Below are 19275 nucleotides of genomic sequence, written 5' to 3'. Positions count from 1 at the left end.
TTCACTGATAGCATGTGAACCCATTACAGTAAAAGGGATTGGAGACAAAGTCCTTACTGCTCCTTACAATCACAGTGCGTCTAAGAATTAAAGGTTAAACAGTTATTACGGACATCCAAGACATCTTGTTCGTGCCAGATTTGGGAAGCAATCTTATTGCTATAAGCATCCTGGAGAAAAAGGGTTACAGAGTCCAGTTTGCAAAGAGCAAATTGTATGGTGCAAAATGAGAAAGGGACTGTAATTGCTTCAGCAATCCGGCGCAACCAACTGTATGTCCTAGATACCGAGGAGTGTTCTGCAAATGACGGCCTCTGATTCAAATCAGTCAATGGGGCTGTGGCACAGCGGCCTAAGTCATTTGGGATATGACAACGTCCAGAAACTACTCGATGGAAGGGCAACTGGAATCACTGGAATACTGAGAGACCTGTGTGTGAGAGTTGTATAAAAGGAAAGCAGACTCGCATCCCATTCCCAAAGTCTACTAGTAGAGCAGAAATACCACTAGCCCTAGTGCATACTGACGTATGTGGTCCAATGGAGATGGAATCAATTAGTGGCTACAGGTATTTTATAACATTTATTGATGATGCCACAAGGATGACACATGTATATTTTATCTAAGCTAAAAGCGAAGTTGTCAATAAAATTGTGGAATACAAGAAACTGGTGGAGTTTCACATAGGTCTGAAATTAAAAGTCTTGAGATCCAACAATGGCAGAGAGCATGACAACAGAGTTTTAGCAGAGTTCCTGAAGAAACATGGCATTCAGCATCAACTAACAATTGTTTAAATGCTAGAACAAAATGGTGTGAGTGAGCAAGCACATCGTACAATTGTTGAGAGAGCGCGGACTATGTTGAGTGACGCAGGCCTGGAGAAAAGGTTTTGGGCGGAAACAGTGTCCACTGCAGTATACCTTAAAAACCAAGCGCCCACAGTAGCTGTAAAAGGTAAAACACCACTGGAGGCATGGTCCAGTAAAAAAGCCAGCTCTCAATCATCTCTGTGTTTTTGGTTGTAAAGATTATGCACATATACCTAAGGAGAAAATGCAGAAATTAGATCCAAAGTCAGTGGAATGCATTATGCTAGGATACTGTGAAGAAAGCAAAGGATACAGGCTTTGGGACATTACAAATAAATGTCTTCTAAAGTCTAGATATGTAGTGTTCCATAAAACAGCACCAATCACTGGAACAATGGAACAAGAAGTACAGCAACAATATGTATCGCTGGATGTACAGGCAGCGGAAAGCGTGTATGAACCTGAAATTGTTAATGTGGATACCCAATCAGGAAACAGAAGTTCCATGAGGAGCAACAAAGGTGTTCCATCCAAGAGATACAGTAAGGAATATGCAAATATAGCTTACTGTGAACCCCAAAAAAATATGCAGGAAGAAAAATCAGGTAGCGACTGGAAAGAATGGAAGTCAGCAACAGATACAGAGCTGTCAGCTCTGGATGATAACAGAACATGGACTGTAGTTGACAGGCCAAATAATCGTAAGACAATCAAGAACAAGTGAGTCTTTTTCAGAAAGATGAATGTTCAAGGGACTATTGCTCGTTATAAAGCCCGTCTTGTTGCTAAAGGATACACACAAAAATCTGGGATCGACTATGGAGAGATCTTTTCGGCTGTCGCAAGGTACAGCACCTTGAGGTTCATAATTGCCATTGCTACAATTCTGGTTTGTTGTTATACCAGTAAGACTTTTATTCTGCATTCCTAAATGGAGAGTTAATTGAGGAGATTTATATAGAACCACCTGAGCATTACGACGAGAGTATGTTCCAAGACGGAAAAGTTTGCCTCTTAAAGAAATCTTTGTACAGCCTAAAGCAAAGTGGTCTTTGTTGGTATGTAAAGCTGGATGCTGTGCTGCTAGAGATGACCTTTGTTAGGTCAGAGACTGATCACTGTTTATATCACAAAACTATAGAAGAAAAGCGGTTCATACTAGTTGTGTATGTAGATGATCTATTGCTAGCAGGTCAAGAAGAGCACATTACGGATGTAAAACAACAGCTGAAACAAAGATTCAAGCTAAAGGATCTAGGCCCTGCAAATCATTTGTTAGGCATGAGGATTGTACAAAACCTGAAAGATGGGACTGTTACAATTGATCAACAGACCTATAGGGCCTAATTCTGAGTTGATCGCAGCAGCAAGTTTGTTAGCAGTTGGGCAAAACCATGTGCACTGCAGGAGGGGCAGATATAACATGTGCAGAGAGAGTTAGATTTGGGTGGGGTGTATTCAAACTGAAATCTAAATTGCAGTGTAAAAATAAAGCAGCCAGTATTTACCCAGCACAGAAACAAAATAACCCACTCAAATCTAACTCTCTCTGCAAATGTTATATCTGCCCCCCCCCCCCCCCCCCCCCCCCCGGAATGTCTGATGCAAAACAAGTGAGCACTCCTATTAACAAAAGCATAAAGATGGTAAAGGCCATGTCACCAACCAGCCAGGTGGAGATAGAGGAAATGAGAGAGATTCCGTATCATAATGCTGTTGGTAGCTTAATGTATGCAAGTATTGGGACTCGCCCCAACATCACACATGCAGTGAGCCAGGCAAGCCAGTTTGCAATCAACCCTGGGAGGCAACACTGGATTGCAGTCAAAAGAATCTAAAGATACCTGAAACATATAAGCTCATTAAAGTTGGTATTTACAAAATCAAAAGATGCAACTTTGAAAGTTTTCTGTGATGCCGATTGAGGATCAGATGGGCATGACCATTGTTCCCATATGGGATATTTGTTCATTTTGGCAGGTGCAGCTTTCAGCTGGGCGAGCAGAAAGCAACCCACTGTTTCCCTATCCACCACTGAGGCTGAGTACATGGCACTTACATAAACTGCAAAAGAAGCTTTATGGATAAAGGAGACTTTATATGAGCTTAGCCTTCTTTACCGCAGTGAGACCATCAACAATGCATGTGATAAGAAAGGTGCAATTGACTTGTCTTCCAACACCAAGCATTATGGATGGTCCAAACACATTGCCATTAGACATCACTTTATCCGTGAGTTAGTGGACAATAAGTCTGTCAATGTGGATTACATAGCAAGCAAAAACAATGCTGCTATGTTAACTGACTGTTATAACACTTGCTGAATATGTTACTGTCAAAATGTGGACTGGAATACTTTTGTGAAATGTTGATTTGTTTTACTGTTCGCTTACCATGCTTTGTTAATATGTTTTTGGTTACAGGTAAACACTATTGAAAAAGGTTTTGATAAAGTGTTATGCTTATATATGTGACCAGAAACAGCCTTGAGCGAGGGGGGTTGTTAGAGAGTGGAGCACTCCATGGTCTCCATTCTCCATTCCAGCACTAGAGGCAGCTTCCCTGCTCTAGTATTTACCCTCTAGTGTCAGCTCAATGTGGGAGGAGGTGCCTGATGTACACTGTCCGAGTGGGACCGCTCGCTTCCTCCGCAGTTATTCCTGGGAGAGACAAACTGCACGTACGTGCAGCTTCTGCTCCCCTGTGTAGTGCGACCTTGTCTTCCCGCAGCCTCACCCTGTGTATGTGTAACCGCTGTGAGACCACTGTTCTGCACTACCAAATTATTGTAAGTTCCTGCTGCTTCAGAACCTCTTCTGTATACAACGAACTGTTACTTCTGTTATCTAAATAAACCTCCATTCTGGTTAAGTGCCATTGTGTGGACCAACATCCATATCCAACACTGCAACTCTCTGCCAACAAAACCAACATAAATAATTTTGTGATTGATGATGCTACTCACATGGTTTTTTTTTGTTTTGTTTTTTAAAGTCCAGAAAGCAGTGACGTCTGTAGTAGCTTACCATCCCATATACCATGGGGTTGATGGCTAAGTAAGGAGTGGCATGCAAAGAAGCGTTTTACTTACTTTTTGTGTGTGGTAAAACCACTGCATCGCTTGCAAATTCCTCTCTATGGTCCAGAATGTTACTTAAAAAGTAAAAGTGCAATTTTCTATATAAAATGTAATTAAATAAAAATGATATGACTGAAGTTAAATTATTTTTATATGGCTACATAAAATGTCTGCAGCACCGTAAACGGGATATGGTCAGCATCCCGGTGGGATGCTGGTGGTCATGTGACCGATGTCGATATCCCAACACCACTCATAATCCCGGTGCTGAACGCCAACAACAACCCGAAGGTAAGTATCGGGGTTATGGTTAGGGCTCATAAACAGAGTTAGATTTAGGCACCAGAGGAGGGGTTAGCCATAGCTGCCACCCCCAAGTCTTAGCCCTAGCCGCCACCCCAACTATCATAGCCCGAGCTTTCACCCCAGGTGGGTTAGTGGTAAATTAAATACCACAATCCCTGTCTTCATTCTTATTGTTGGGATGGCGGTGTCTCATATCACACCAGTGTAAACAATGCAGCTGAACATGGGTACAAAGGATATCTATAACAGAATTATACAACCAAGCACAGAGCGGAGTAAATTGGGAATGTGCATTGAAGAGTAGATCTACTCATTATGGCTAGTGAAAGCAATTGATGAAAATTCCCTTGTGGGAGGGAGTAGGAAGCAAATCATCAATCAGTGATCCTGTACCCAACAAGTGGGTGGACACACAGGATCAGAGACGGGGAAGGCAAACAGGAACAAAGGTTCACTTGTAATAGGATAATGCTTTTTTTTTTTTTTTCTAGAGGTCCATCAAATCTAAACACTGAAGAAAACCCAAACCAATCAGCCAAAATATATTACTCATAGATAATCAAAAATAATAATAATAATAATAATAATAATAATACTAAAAAATATACTGTAGATAACCACAATTAATTTGAAAAGAAACAATTTAGCTTGAAATCTTCGTTCTGATGCCAATGAATGTAATTTATGAATACAATAAAGTAATTTATGAATACATCTCAATTCTCTTTGTAGAAGTGATCAATCATTATTTCCTCCTCTCCTAAGAAGTTTTATGTAGTCAATAATAAAGCACATTAGATGGTGTACTGAATGTTTCTGTAAAATGTCTGGTCACTGGTATATTTTGTAAATCCAAAGGTTGAACTGATGACAGGGCTTTTTTGATGGACGGTCTTTGCTGTACTAGTCGTTTCTTCAGCATTCTTGCAGTTTTTCCCATATATAATCATCCACAAGGGCAAATCAGAATGTAAATTACATATTTTCTGTTGCAATCTAACCTATACTTAGGTTTCTATTTCCTGAAATTTAGTGGCTTTCTGAACATTGATCTAGTCCAGTGATCTCCAACCCGTAGCTCACGAGCTACCGGTAGCTCGCCGTAGTATTTTTGGTAGCTCACAGAGTGCACGGGCTTGGGCAGTCACTGGCACTCCTCCTACCTTCATTTTTAATATGGTGCCGGCTGTTAGCCAATCAGAGCTCGTGGACCGGCAGTGGCGGCACATGATTGGCTGCTGGACGGCAAGTTTTGATTGGCTCACTTACCATATTTTAAATGCCCGCCGCCGCCAGAAACTCTGTCACCCTCACCGCAGCCGCTCTCCGGACTTCACAAGAGAGGCATGCGCTGCGCTTTCCTCCCCTTCCGTCCCTCATACAGGAGGAGCAGCACCGGCGGCAGTAGAAGAAGCCAGCAAGGGTTAGCACTGTGTGGGGTACTGTATCGGACACTGCAGGGGGAGGGGGGCATTTTATCTGGCACTGCGGGGGGAATTGTATCTGGTACTGTTGGGGGCATTGTATCTGGCACTGCTGGGGGGCATTATTTGTGTATCTGGCACTGCTGGGGGCATTATTTGTGTATCTGGCACTGCTGGGAGACATTATTTGAATATCTGGCACTGCTGAGGGGCATTATTTGTGTATCTGGCACTGCTGAGGGGCATTATTTGTGTATCTGGCACTACGCGGGGGGTATTACTTGTAGTTGTGAGGCCACACCCACTTTTGTGAGGCCACACTCACTTTTGCAGGAATGCATGCGCATTGGGGGGAGGGGGTAGCTCTTTCAGAGGTTTTATTTTCCGAAAGTAGCTCACACCCCAATTAAGGTTGGAGACCACTGATCTAGTCAATAAAAATGGACCTGTAGTACCAACTTCTACCACGGTATACACCCAGTTTGTTCATTAGCCAATGAGGTATCAAACTTAGAGCAGTCAGTTTTTACTAAGAGGTCCCTTAGATTTGGATTACACATCTATATGCGAAATGGGGTATGTCCTTAACAGTCTTAAAAACACTTGGATTCATAGTGATGATGTGCCAATACTGAAGAACTATATCTTTAATGGGGATGCAGTTATGTGATCGGCGGTCAGGAGACCGCCGGTCACATTACCGACGCCAGAAAATCTCGCTGGTCAGCATGCCAACCAACAGGGACTTTTCCCACTCCTGGGTGTCCACGACACCCATAGAGTGGGAATAGAATCTGTGGCGAGCGCAGCGAGCCACCGAGCCCTCTGCGTGGTGAGTGCAGTGAGCCCGCAAGGGGCTTCATTGTGCTCGAACCCCCTCCCACTGGCCATGTAACAGCCGGGTTCCTGGCATCGGTATTGTGACCAGCAGTCTTCTGACCACCGGTCACACATACTCAACCCCTTTAATAAACATAGATGCCACCGTAAAGATGCTTTTGAAGTTCTTTTTTTTTTACCCCACCACACCAGTCTTAATGGTTTGATGCAGTAATGATTCACGTGCCAACTAAAGATATGCGCAGACCCTCATATATTGATTTGCCAAACCACCCTCACCAATACCACATGCAGAGAGACTAGCAGCAGTCAAACGATTTTTGGAATCTATTCAACAACCGTTAAAATGTTATCACAATCTGTTTCTACAATTAATGGAATTTTGGAATTAACTTTAACAAGGAACTATTTCTTATTTGATGGGTCCTATTATCTCCAACTACAGTAATGGGATGTGCAATGAGGTCCAATGTGGCCCCTTCGTTTGCCGATATCTACATGTTCTATCAAGAAATTGAGATGTTCTTCTCTAAGTCAGAAATTAGAAACAAAATAGTACTATATACAAGGTATATAAATGATCTTTTCATGCTGTGGAACGGTGAACCAGTATTATTTGAAGAACTAATGAAAACAATCAATAAACAGACAGGCCCCATCAAATTCACATACAAATGGAGTGTATGTAATATAGATTTCTTGGATGTCACGGTTGACAAGGTAAAATCTATGCAAAAGCCTTTGAGAAAAGCACAGACTGTAACATGCAGCCAGTCACCATCCACCTCCCCTGAAAAAGGGATTGGCATATTCCCAATTACTTCCTATAGCAAGAATCAGAAGTAACCAGCAAGAATTACCAGCACAGTTGGATAGGGTAGTGGAAAAATTCAGAAGCAGAGAATATCCACACAAAAATCAGATCATCACAAAAAAAAGAGATCTAAAGATTCCACGTCAACAATTATTGGGCTCTAAACAATTAACAAAATGAGGAGAGAAGTTCACATGGATTACAACATTTTTAACTTCCAGTACTATCATCTTAAAGGCAGCTAAAGCCCTGTGGCCAATAATATCAACAGATAAAGATCTACCAGTATTCAAGAACATACGCCCAATGGCCTGTTACAAGCAAGGCAGGAGTTTGAAAGATCATTTGGTCAGTACGGATATTACCGACTACAACAAAGATACAAACTATTTTGGAAGATTAAAAGCTGGATGCTATCGGTGTCCGACATGCAACACATGCAGCCATCTAGTTAGTGGCAGTTCTTTTCAACATCCGCAGGGAAGAAAACTTAAATTAAACACATGCTAACCTGCACGACACAATTTATCACATACACTATAATTTGCCCTTGTGGCTTATATTATGTAGGTATGACTTCTCGCGTGTTTTAAGAGCGTATGACATTGCACCGCTCAGCAATTAAAGCAGTAGTTTCGGATGACAAATCATTGGATCAACCGGTAGCCAAGCATTTTAAAGAACATGGGTATCATTTATTTAAATTAAGATATAAGATCATAGACCATGGGGTATATTCAATTGAAGTCGAAAGCTGCCGTCTGTCGAAAAGACGGCAGTTTTCGACTTTTTTAGGTTGGAAGGGGTTCCGACCTATTCAATCTTACCCCAAATTTTTCGACAAGTCGAGGAATTCAACTTGTTGAAAAGCACGTGGATCGGCGGAATAGCTGCCGATCCACATTCTTGTGTCGAAAACGGGGCCAAAACCAATAGGTTTTGGCCCCCTTTTCGACCATCTCAATTTGACTTTAAAAAAAGTTGAAGTGAGACGAGGAGAGCAGCGCCGGAGACGGGGACAGCTGCGTCGGGGACGGGGAGAGCAGTGCCGAAGGATGTCACAGCCGCCGCTCACAGCAGCATCCACCCGGCTCCAGCAAGCGAGACCTTGCTTGCTGGAGCCAGGTGGACGCTGCCGTGAGCGGCGGCTGTGATGCAGGGACTGGGAGAGGAGGGATGGCGAGAGGCAGAGAGACGGGGGGGAGACGGGGGATAGCTGCGGGCAGACGGGGGAGAGCAGCGCTACAGCACTGGCTACATAGCCGCTACTGTAGCGCTGCACTCCCCTGTCTGCCCGCGGCTCTCCCCCGTCTCCCCTCCCGCATCTCAATTCGACTTTTTTAAAAGTCGAATTGAGATGTCATTGAATAGCCCAGGTCGGATCCATTCCGACAAATGAATGTCGGAATGGATCCGACTTTAATTGAATATACCCACATATCCCTCCATTACCCCGTGGAGGTGATAGGGTTACAGCCTTATTGAGACTGGAAGCATCATGGATTATTCACCTTGATAGGTTACAACCTAAGTGACTAAATGAACGAATTGCGTGGAACAGCTTGCAGTGATAAAACTCATACACTTTGAATATCATTTATCTAACCATCAGTATGAGTATATATAAATGCACTAACAGCTTCTTAAAAATAACTTTACAGCTACAATATGAAAAAAAGGTACCGGAAATCGTCAAGCATTTTCCATAGTTTAAATTATTATTACATAGGGTACATGTAGTTCTGGGTACTAGCCTACAATCTCATGCAAATAGCATATAGACACATACTCTGGCATTGTCTCATTAACAGCAACTTTTATTAGGCAATAACTATGGATATTGCTTAAGGATTATATATATATTTAGCAAATATCCTGCTGGCATTTTTTCTCTGACGTCCTAGTGGATGCTGGGAACTCCGTAAGGACCATGGAGAAGTAGACGGCTCCGCAGGAGACTGGGCACATCTAAAGAAAGATTTAGGACTATCTGGTGTGCACTGGCTCCTCCCCCTTGGACCCTCCTCCAAGCCTCAGTTAGATTTCTGTGCCCGGCCGAGCTGGATGCACACTAGGGGCTCTCCTGAGCTCCTAGAAAGAAAGTATAGTTTAGGTTTTTTATTTTACAGTGAGACCTGCTGGCAACAGGCTCACTGCACCGAGGGACTAAGGGGAGAAGAAGCGAACCTACCTAAGTGGTGGTAGCTGGACACCATTAGCTCCAGAGGGATCGAACACAGGACCCGACCTCGTCGTCCGTTCCCGGAGCCGCGCCGCCGTCCCCCTTACAGAGCCAGAAGCAAGAAGGTCCGGAAAATCGGCGGCTAAAGACTTCTGTCTTCTCCAAGGTAGCGCACAGCACTGCAGCTGTGCGCCATTGCTCCTCATGCACACCACACACTGCGGTCACTGATGGGTGCAGGGCGGCGCTGGGGGGGGCGCCCTGAGCAGCAATAAATAGCACCTTGGCTGGCAAACTGACACCATATATAGCCCCAGGGGCTATATAGGTGTATATTAACCCCTGCCAGAATTATTAAAATAGCGGGAGAAAGCCCGCCGAAAAAGGGGCGGAGCCATCTCCCTCAGCACACTGGCGCCATTTTCCCTCACAGCTCAGCTGGAAGGATCGCTCCCTGGCTCTCCCCTGAAGTCCTGCACTACAGAAAGGGTTAAAAAGAGAGGGGGGCACAAAAATTAGGTGCAGTATATTATAATAATGCAGCTATAAGGGAAAACACTCTCTATAGGTGATATCCCTGTGATATATAGCGCTCTGGTGTGTGCTGGCATACTCTCCCTCTGTCTCCCCAAAGGGCTTTGTGGGGTCCTGTCCTCTGTCAGAGCATTCCCTGTGTGTGTGCTGTGTGTCGGTACTGCTGTGTCGACATGTATGATGAGGAAAATGATGTGGAGGCGGAGCAAATGCCTGTGAATGTGATGTCACCCCCTGCGGGGTCGACACCTGTGTGGATGGACTTATGGAAGGTGTCAACTCCTTACACAAAAGGTTTGACGACATAGGACAGCCGGCTACTCAGCTTGTGCCTTTCCAGCGTTTCAAATGTCATCAGGGGCTTTAAAACGCCCGCTACCTCAGGTGACAGACACAGATGTCGACACGGATACCGACTCCAGTGTCGACGACGATGAGACTAGTGTACCCTCCAATAGGTCCACCCGTTACATGATTGAGGCAATGAAAAATGTATTACACATTTCTGATAATACCCCAGGTACCACAAAAAAGGGTATTATGTTTGGTGAGAAAAAACTACCTGTAGTTTTTCCTGCATCTGAGAAATTAATATGAGGTGTGTGAGGAAGCGTGGACTTCCCCCGATAAGAAATTGATAATTTCTAAGCAGCATACCCTTTTCCGCCAGAGGATAGGTCACGTTGGGAAATACCCCCTAGGGTAGATAAAGCGCTGACACGCTTATTAAAAAAGGTGGCACTACCATCTCCGGATACGGCCGCCCTAAAGGAACCTGCTGATAGAAAGCAGGAAACTACCCTTAAAGCTATATACACACACACGGGCATTATATTGAGACCAGCTATTGCCTCGGCATGGAGGTGCAGTGCGGCAGCTGCGTGGTCAGATTCCCTGTCGGATAATACTATGGATAGGGACAATATTTTGCTGACAATAGAGCATATAAAAGACGTGGTCTTATACATGCGTGATGCACAGAGGGATATTTGCCGGCTGGCATCACAAATAAGCGCTATGTAAAAGTGATGCCGATTCAAAACGGCACATGGAAGTTTTGCCCTATAAGGGGGTGGAACTGTTTGGGGATGGTCTTTCAGACCTCGTTTCCACAGCTACTGCTGGGAAATCAAACTGGTTGCCACAAGCTACCCCACAGCAAAAGAAAGCACTGTATTATCAGGTACAGTCCTTTCGGCCAAGAGGAAAAGGTAGAGGGAAAAAGCTGCAGCACACAGCTAGTTCCCAAGAGCAGAAGTCCTCCCCTGCGTCCGGTAAGTCCACAGCATGACGCTGGGACTGCTCAGGCGGACCCGGGTACGGTGGGGCCCGTCTCAAAAATTTCAGCGCACAGTGGGCTCTCTCACAGGCGGATCCCGGGGTTCTTCAAACAGTATCTCAGGGGTACAGGCTGGAATTCGAGATGTCTCCCCCCCGCCGTCTCCTAAAATCTGCCTTACCGGCAACTCCCTCTGCCAGGGAGGCAGTGTGGTGGTTATCTAAAAACTTTATTCACTGCAAGTGATTGTCAAGGTACCCCTCCTTCAACAAGGAAAGGGTTACTATTCCACAATGTTTGTGGTACCGAAACCGGAAGGTTCGGTGAGACCCATATTAAATTTAAAATCCTTGAACACATATATCAAAAGATTCAAGTTCAAGATGGAATCGCTCAGGGCGGTTATTGCGAACCTGGACGAGGGGGATTACAGGGTCTCTCTGGACATCAAGGATGCTTACCTGCATGTCCCCATTTACCCTCCTCACCAGGAGTACCTCAGGTTTGTGGTACAGGACTGTCACTATCAGTTCCAGACGCTGCCGTTTGGGTTATCCACGGCACCGAGGGTCTTTACCAAGGTAATGGCCGACATGATGATACTCCTTCGCAAGAAGGGAGTTTTTAATTATCCCGTACTTGGACGATCTCCTGATAAAGGCGAGGTCCAAGGAATAGTTGGTAGTGGGGGTAGCACTTTCTCGGGAAGTGCTGCAACAGCACGGCTGGATTCTCAATATTCCAAAGTCACAGCTGGTCCCGACGACACGTCTTCTGTTCCTGGGAATGATTCTGGACACAGACCAGAAAAAAGTGTTTCTTCCAGTGGAAAAAGCCGAGGAGTTGTCATCTCTAGTCAGAGACCTCCTAAAACCGGGACAGGTGTCGGTACATCAATGCACACGAGTCCTGGGAAAAATGGTAGCTTCGTACGAAGCAATTCCATTCGGAAGGTTCCACGCAAGGACTTTCCAGTGGGACCTGTTGGACAAATGGTCCGGGTCCCACCTCCAGATGCAACAGCGGATAACCCTGTCGGCAGGGACCAGGGTGTCACTGCTGTGGTGGCTGCAGAGGGCTCATCTACTAGAGGGCCGCAGATTCGGAATACAGGACTGGGTCCTGGTGACCACGGATGCCAGCCTTCGGGGCTGGGGTGCAGTCACACAGGGAAGAAATTTCCAAGGACTGTGGTCAAATCAGACAACATCACGGCGGTCGCCCATGTAAACAGACAGGGCGGCACAAGAAGCAGGAGGGCATTGGCAGAAGCCACAAGGATTCTCCGATGGGCGGAAAATCATGTGTTAGCACTGACAGCAGTGTTCATTCCGGGAGTGGACAACTGGGAAGCAGACTTCCTCAGCAGGCACGACCTCCACCCGGGAGAATGGGGACTTCATCCAGAAGTCTTCCAAATGCTGGTGAACCGTTGGGAAATACCACAGGTGGACATGATGGCGTCCCGCCTCAACAAAAAGCTAAAAAGATATTGCGCCAGGTCAAGGGACCCTCAGGCGATCGCTGTGGACGCTCTAGTAACACCGTGGGTGTACCAGTCGGTTTATGTGTTTCCTCCTCTGCCTCTCATTCCCAAGGTTCTGAGAATAATACGAAGGCGAGGAGTGAAAACTATACTCGTGGTTCCAGATTGGCCAAGAAGAGCTTGGTACCCGGAACTTCAAGAGATGCTTTCAGAGGACCCTTGGCCTCTGCCGCTCAGACAGGAGCTGCTGCAGCAGGGGCCCTGTCTGTTCCAAGACTTACCGCGGCTACGTTTGACGGCATGGCGGTTGAACACCGGATCCTGAAGGAAAAGGGCATTCCGGAGGAAGTCATCCCTACCCTGATAAAAGCCAGGAAGGATGTCACCGCAAAACATTATCACCGCATTTGGCGGAAATATGTTGCTTGGTGTGAGGCCAGGAAGGCCCCAACGGAGGAATTTCAACTGGGTCGATTCCTGCATTTCCTGCAAGCAGGGGTGACGTTGGGCCTCAAATTGGGGTCCATTAAGGTCCAGATTTCAGCCCTGTCGATTTTCTTCCAGAAAGAACTGGCTTCACTGCCTGAAGTTCAGACTTTGGTCAAAGGAGTTCTGCATATTCAGCCTCCTTTTGTGCCCCCAGTGGCACCTTGGGATCTCAATGTGGTTTTGGAGTTCCTGAAATCACATTGGTTTGAACCACTTAAGACTGTGGATTTGAAATATCTCACGTGGAAAGTGGTCATGCTGTTGGCCCTGGCTTCGGCCAGGCGTGTGTCAGAATTGGCGGCTTTGTCCTATACAAGCCCTTATCTGATTTTCCATATGGATAGGGCAGAGTTGAGGACTCGTCCTCAGTTTCTCCCGAAGGTGGTATCAGCGTTTCACTTGAACCAGCCTATTGTGGTGCCTGCGGCTACTAGGGACTTGGAGGATTCCAAGTTACTGGACGTAGTCAGGGCCCTGAAAATGTATGTTTCCAGGACGGCTGGAGTCAGGAAAACTAACTCGCTGTTTATCCTGTATGCACCCAACAAACTGGGTGCTCCTGCTTCTAAGCAGACTATCGCGCGCTGGATTTGTAGCACTATTCAGCTGGCGCATTCTGCGGTGGGACTACCGCAGCCTAAATCTGTAAAAGCCCATTCCACAAGGAAGGTGGGCTCATCTTGGGCGGCTGCCCGAGGGGTCTCGGCTTTACAACTTTGCCGAGCTGCTACTTGGTCAGGGGCAAACACGTTTGCAAAATTCTATAAATTTGATACCCTGGCTGAGGAGGACCTGGAGTTCTCTCATTCAGTGCTGCAGAGTCATCCGCACTCTCCGGCCTGTTTGGGAGCTTTGGTATAATCCCCATGGTCCTTACGGAGTTCCCAGCATCCACTAGGACGTCAGAGAAAATAAGAATTTACTCACCGGTAATTCTATTTCTCGTAGTCCGTAGTGGATGCTGGGCGCCCATCCCAAGTGCGGATTGTCTGCAATACTTGTAAATAGTTATTGTTACACAAATCGGGTTGTTATTGCGAGCCATCTGTTCAGAGGCTCCTTTTGTTATCATACTGTTAACCGGGTTATACGAGTTATACGGTGTGATTGGTTAACACGAGTTATACGGTGTGATTGGTGTGGCTGGTATGAGTCTTACCCGGGATTCAAAATCCTTCCTTATTGTGTCAGCTCTTCCGGGCACAGTGTCCTAACTGAGGCTTGGAGGAGGGTCATAGGGGGAGGAGCCAGTGCACACCAGATAGTCCTAAATCTTTCTTTAGATGTACCCAGTCTCCTGCGGAGCCGTCTATTTCTCCATGGTCCTTACGGAGTTCCCAGCATCCACTACGGACTACGAGAAATAGAATTACCGGTGAATAAATTCTTATTTTCGGCTGGCGCTTTACATATTATTGTTTACTTAACATATTATTATTATTATTATTATTATTATTTACGGAACAAGTATATACATGTTGTGCAGATTAGTATATATACAGATATATATGCCTCCAGTAATGCACACTGTGCAATTTTAATGTGCCCTGCTTGCATAGCTGACCATGACTTACAACACGTTAATGTTTTATGCTCACACAATGGCTCCCGGACGGCCCGGCGTCTCAAGTTGACATACAGCGGGGTGACATCAACAGCGGGTGACCCGCTCAATCCGGATGCGTGGACCTGGTGGGATCGGCTTCACTTACAAAGGGTGTTCACAGGGAATAAAGGTAAGCACCACACTTTGTCATGTTTAATTTGTATGTATCCTGATGACGGGGCTCTTGTAGCCCAGAAACTTTGACATATTATGGAAATAAATGAGCAATTAATGAAGACTCCCGGAGTGAAGTGTTATGTGTCCAGGTAATCTGCCTGCCAGCTGCACTGATAACACATCAGCTCGCATATTAATTACACTGCAAGGGTACCCGAGTGAGAGAGTGAGTGATACCCGTTTTCCACCTATGAGCACAGGTCGCAGCCGGGAGTCTGACACGGGTGCTACTCGGCTGCGGCCCGTGCTCAGCCCTCTTTCCCACTGCGCTCACCAACCCGGCATATTGCTGGGTTGGTGACGCTGCTAGTGAAGCGGCAGGGGCGGCGCTGGGAGATCACATGATCTCCAGGCGCAGCCCTTCCATACAGTGTGAACGGGAGCCGTGTCGCATCGACACGGCTTCCATTTTCACTACACAGCTTACCGGGTTGAACATGTCAAATTAAATAAATAAAATAGCCGCGCTGTGACTGGGATTTGAGTGCTTTAGCTGCTCTGTATTAGAAGATATTTAGTAAAAATTGTGAAACAAAGCGCTTGAGAATATGTGTAATAAATGTGTGTGAGTTGTGACCGTTAAAGTATAAAAGAGTAGTGCAATACCTGAAATAAAAAAAGGGTTAGATAAATGTTTACAGCCCTTTTAATAAAATTGTGCTCCAGATGTAATTCTGAGGTTCCAAATATGCCGTTTAAAGGAGGGTAGATGTAGGTACAGTCCCGGTCACCTAACTTTCCCTATGCTACCAACCTTAACAGGGTGGTAAAGCCCGTCCGCTTCTGTCCTCCTCCGGCTGGTTCCCCCGCTCCGTCTTCCTGCTTTCTCCGGCCGCTCGACTCGTGCGCTGTACGGCGTTTAAAGACTAATTGCTGTCCCGGTCTGTGAGGCGGCTTTAAAGAGAAACCAGCAGCGTGCTGGTGAAGAAACAAGGAGTCTTTTTTTGTGGAGTCCGTGAAAATCAGCGCTTCCTCCAACGCGTTTCAGGCTGCAAGCCCTTAGTCATGTGTTCAACCCGGCAAGCTACCCGGGTATGATTCCCGGATCACTTGATCCGGGAATTTGCAGGGGGGGACGTTTCCACTAGAAATAAAACACGGTTAAATGCGCGCCCCCGCGCATTTACCCGTGTTTTTACAGCTAGTGGAAAAGGGGTATGAGTGAGTGAGTGAGTGAGTGAGTGAGTGAGTGAGTGAGTGAGCGAGCGCTTTCATGGGCCGGTTGAAATAATTAATCTTGATGTCATGGAAAGGTTCGGTGCAACCAGAGAACCTTCCGTTGAAGAAGAAGAAAGTCTTGCTTGTGTGATTAACTGATTGGTGGATTGCATTTTCCAGTAGTGCAGATACCTCGTCCTCCAAAAATAGACTACTGACTATGGAATTGATTTTTTCGATGGCTTTTGGGTGTGTATTTGCAAAGGTCTTGCATTGCCAAACTGATTTAGGGGGATTTTGTGCAAACAATAGATCACAATTAGTGCGCCTGAGCCGTCGAAAAGAAAAGTGGTTAGAAGTATCACCAATACTCCCGATAGACAGAAATACAACAAATAGTTTACCACCTTTTATCTCAGGCGCTCCTCAACTAATACAGTGTTCAATCTCTCAGATTTACAGGAGACATATGCCCTTGGAAAATGGAACATAAAAATACATAGTGTGATATTGTAACAATGGGAGAAGACAGGTAAATCAATCTCTAGAGGTGTCGGACTCGTACCGCATCAGGTGGTCTACTGTTAATAAGAAGGGGACACTCCCGAGACGTTGGAAGGAGTCAGGATATATCTAAGACGGTGACCCGCTCTAAATACTGCGCAATTGTCTACATAACAGTAGTTGTATTTGTTGTATTTCTGATTTAGGGGGATATTGCAACCAGGAATATATTGTTGCAAAATGCATGTAATAATTGTTTGATCATGAAAATGCTCTACCTGATAAAAAACAACATCTGAAAACTGCACTATGGAGTCTCATTTTAGCTAGCCATACATCAGACCAACTTTTCTCCAACACTCCAAACTTCCAACCATCCAACTTGTCTGTTCAACTAAAACAGTGCCCCACACATCTCACCAACTTTTTACCAGTGCTCCACACATCTAACCAACTTTTCATCAGACCAACCAACCTTCAAACTTCTGTCCAACTTGTGATGTCACCGAAGTAGGCGGACAGTGCCTGCCTACAGTTCTTCAGTTTTGTTTTGTTTTTTAATTTCAAAACATGCAGAAGTGTCTTTTTTTCAGTGAAACTGGGCTTTTCTTTCACCACCATACATTTATTAGATTTACTTATTTTTACACTGAACTATGGATACCAGCATGGTTGGGCTGCCAAGGCAAATATATATATATATATATATATATATATATAAGATGTAGATATTCGGCACTCCCAATGTAGTAAAATGTACAGCTTGCCTGGTGCCCTCTTTTTTGGAGGCACAAGTATTATTTATATATTTTTAAAAAGATTATTATTATATATATATATATATATATATTTTTTAAATGGAATGGGAAAAACCCGAAAAAAATTTGCGTGGGGTCCCCCCTCCAACGCATAACCAGCCTCGGGCTCTTCGAGCCGGTCCTGGTTTTAAAAATCCGGGGGGAAAACGGACAGGGGATCCCCCGTATTTTTAAAACCAGCACCGGGCTCTGCGCCTGGTGCTGGTGCAAAAAATACAGGGGACAAAAAGAGTAGGGGTCCCCCATATTTTTTACACCAGCATCAGGCTCCACTAGCTGGACAGATAATGCCACAGCCGGGGGTCACTTTTATACAGTGCCCTGCGGCCATGGCATTAAATATCCAACTAGTCACCCCTGGCCGGGGTACCCTGGGGGAGTGGGGACCACTTCAATCAAGGGGTCCCCCCCCCAGCCACCCAAGGGCCAGGGGTGAAGCCCGAGGCTGTCCCCCCCATCCAAAGGCTGCGGATGGAGGGCTGATAGCCTTGAGAAAATTTAAAGAATATTGTTTTTTCCAGTAGTACTACAAGTCCCAGCAAGCCTCCCCCGCAAGCTGGTACTTGGAGAACCACAAGTACCAGCATGCGGGAGAAAAACGGGCCCGCTGGTACCTGCAGTTCTAATGGAAAAAAAATACCCAAATAAAAACAGGAGACACACAACGTGACAGTAAAACTTTATTTCACACATGTCGACACACACATACTTACCTATGTTGACACGAAGCAGTCGGTCCTCTTCTCCAAGTAGAATCCACGGGTACCTGAAAATAAAAGATAATTATACTCATCTGATCCAGCGTCCTTATACGTAATGCCACCCCTGTAGTAGTAGCATCCTTATACGTAATGTTCCCCCAGTAGTAGTACCGCCCTTATACATAATGCCCCCCCAGTAGTAGTAGCATCCTTACATGTAATGCCCTCCCAGTAGTAGTAGCACCGTCCTTATACATAATGCCCCCCAGTAGTAAGAGTCCTTATACATAATGCCCCCCAGTAGTAAGAGTCCTTATACATAATGCCCCCCAGTAGTAGCGTCCTTATATGTAATGCCCCCCCAGTATTAGTAGCCTCCTTATACATAATGCCCCCCCAGTAGTAGTAGCATCGTTATATATGTAATGCCCCCCTGTAGTAGTAGCGTTCTTATACATAATGCCCCCCCAGTAGTAGTAGCATCGTTATATGTAATGCCCCCATGTAGTAGTAGCGTTCTTATACATAATGCCCCCCAGTAGTAGTAGTAGCATTGTTATAGGTAATGCCCCCCCAGTAATAGTAGCGTCCTTATACATAATGCCCCCCCAGCAGTAGTATCGTTATATGTAATGCCCCCCCCCCAGCAATAGTAGCGTCCTTATACGTAATGCCCCCCCTATAGTAGTAGCGTCCTTATACGTATTGCCCCTCCTATAGTAGTAGCGTCCTTGCATGTAATGGCCCCCCTAGCAGTGGCGTCCATAAAGCGCGCACACACAGACATACCTCACACACACACAATTCACACATATATACAGACACACACACACACACACACACTTCACATATATACAAACACACACACACACACACACACATATACAAACACACACACACTCACTTCTCTCTCACCCTCCACTTACCAAGTCTGGCTGGCCGTCAGTCACTGCAAAGCTGTCTGGTCCCGTGTAGCTCCGCCCCTCTATTCCGTGTAGCTCCGCCCCCTCGTGCCGCCGTAGCTCCGCCCCCTTTTCAGACCCCGCACTGCACAGCCCGCTGTCA

The sequence above is a fragment of the Pseudophryne corroboree genome, chromosome 2, assembly GCF_028390025.1.
Source record: "Pseudophryne corroboree isolate aPseCor3 chromosome 2, aPseCor3.hap2, whole genome shotgun sequence".
NCBI lineage: Eukaryota > Metazoa > Chordata > Amphibia > Anura > Myobatrachidae > Pseudophryne > Pseudophryne corroboree.
The sequence above is the reverse complement of the archived record's forward strand: the minus strand, read 5'-3'. Positions refer to the sequence as shown.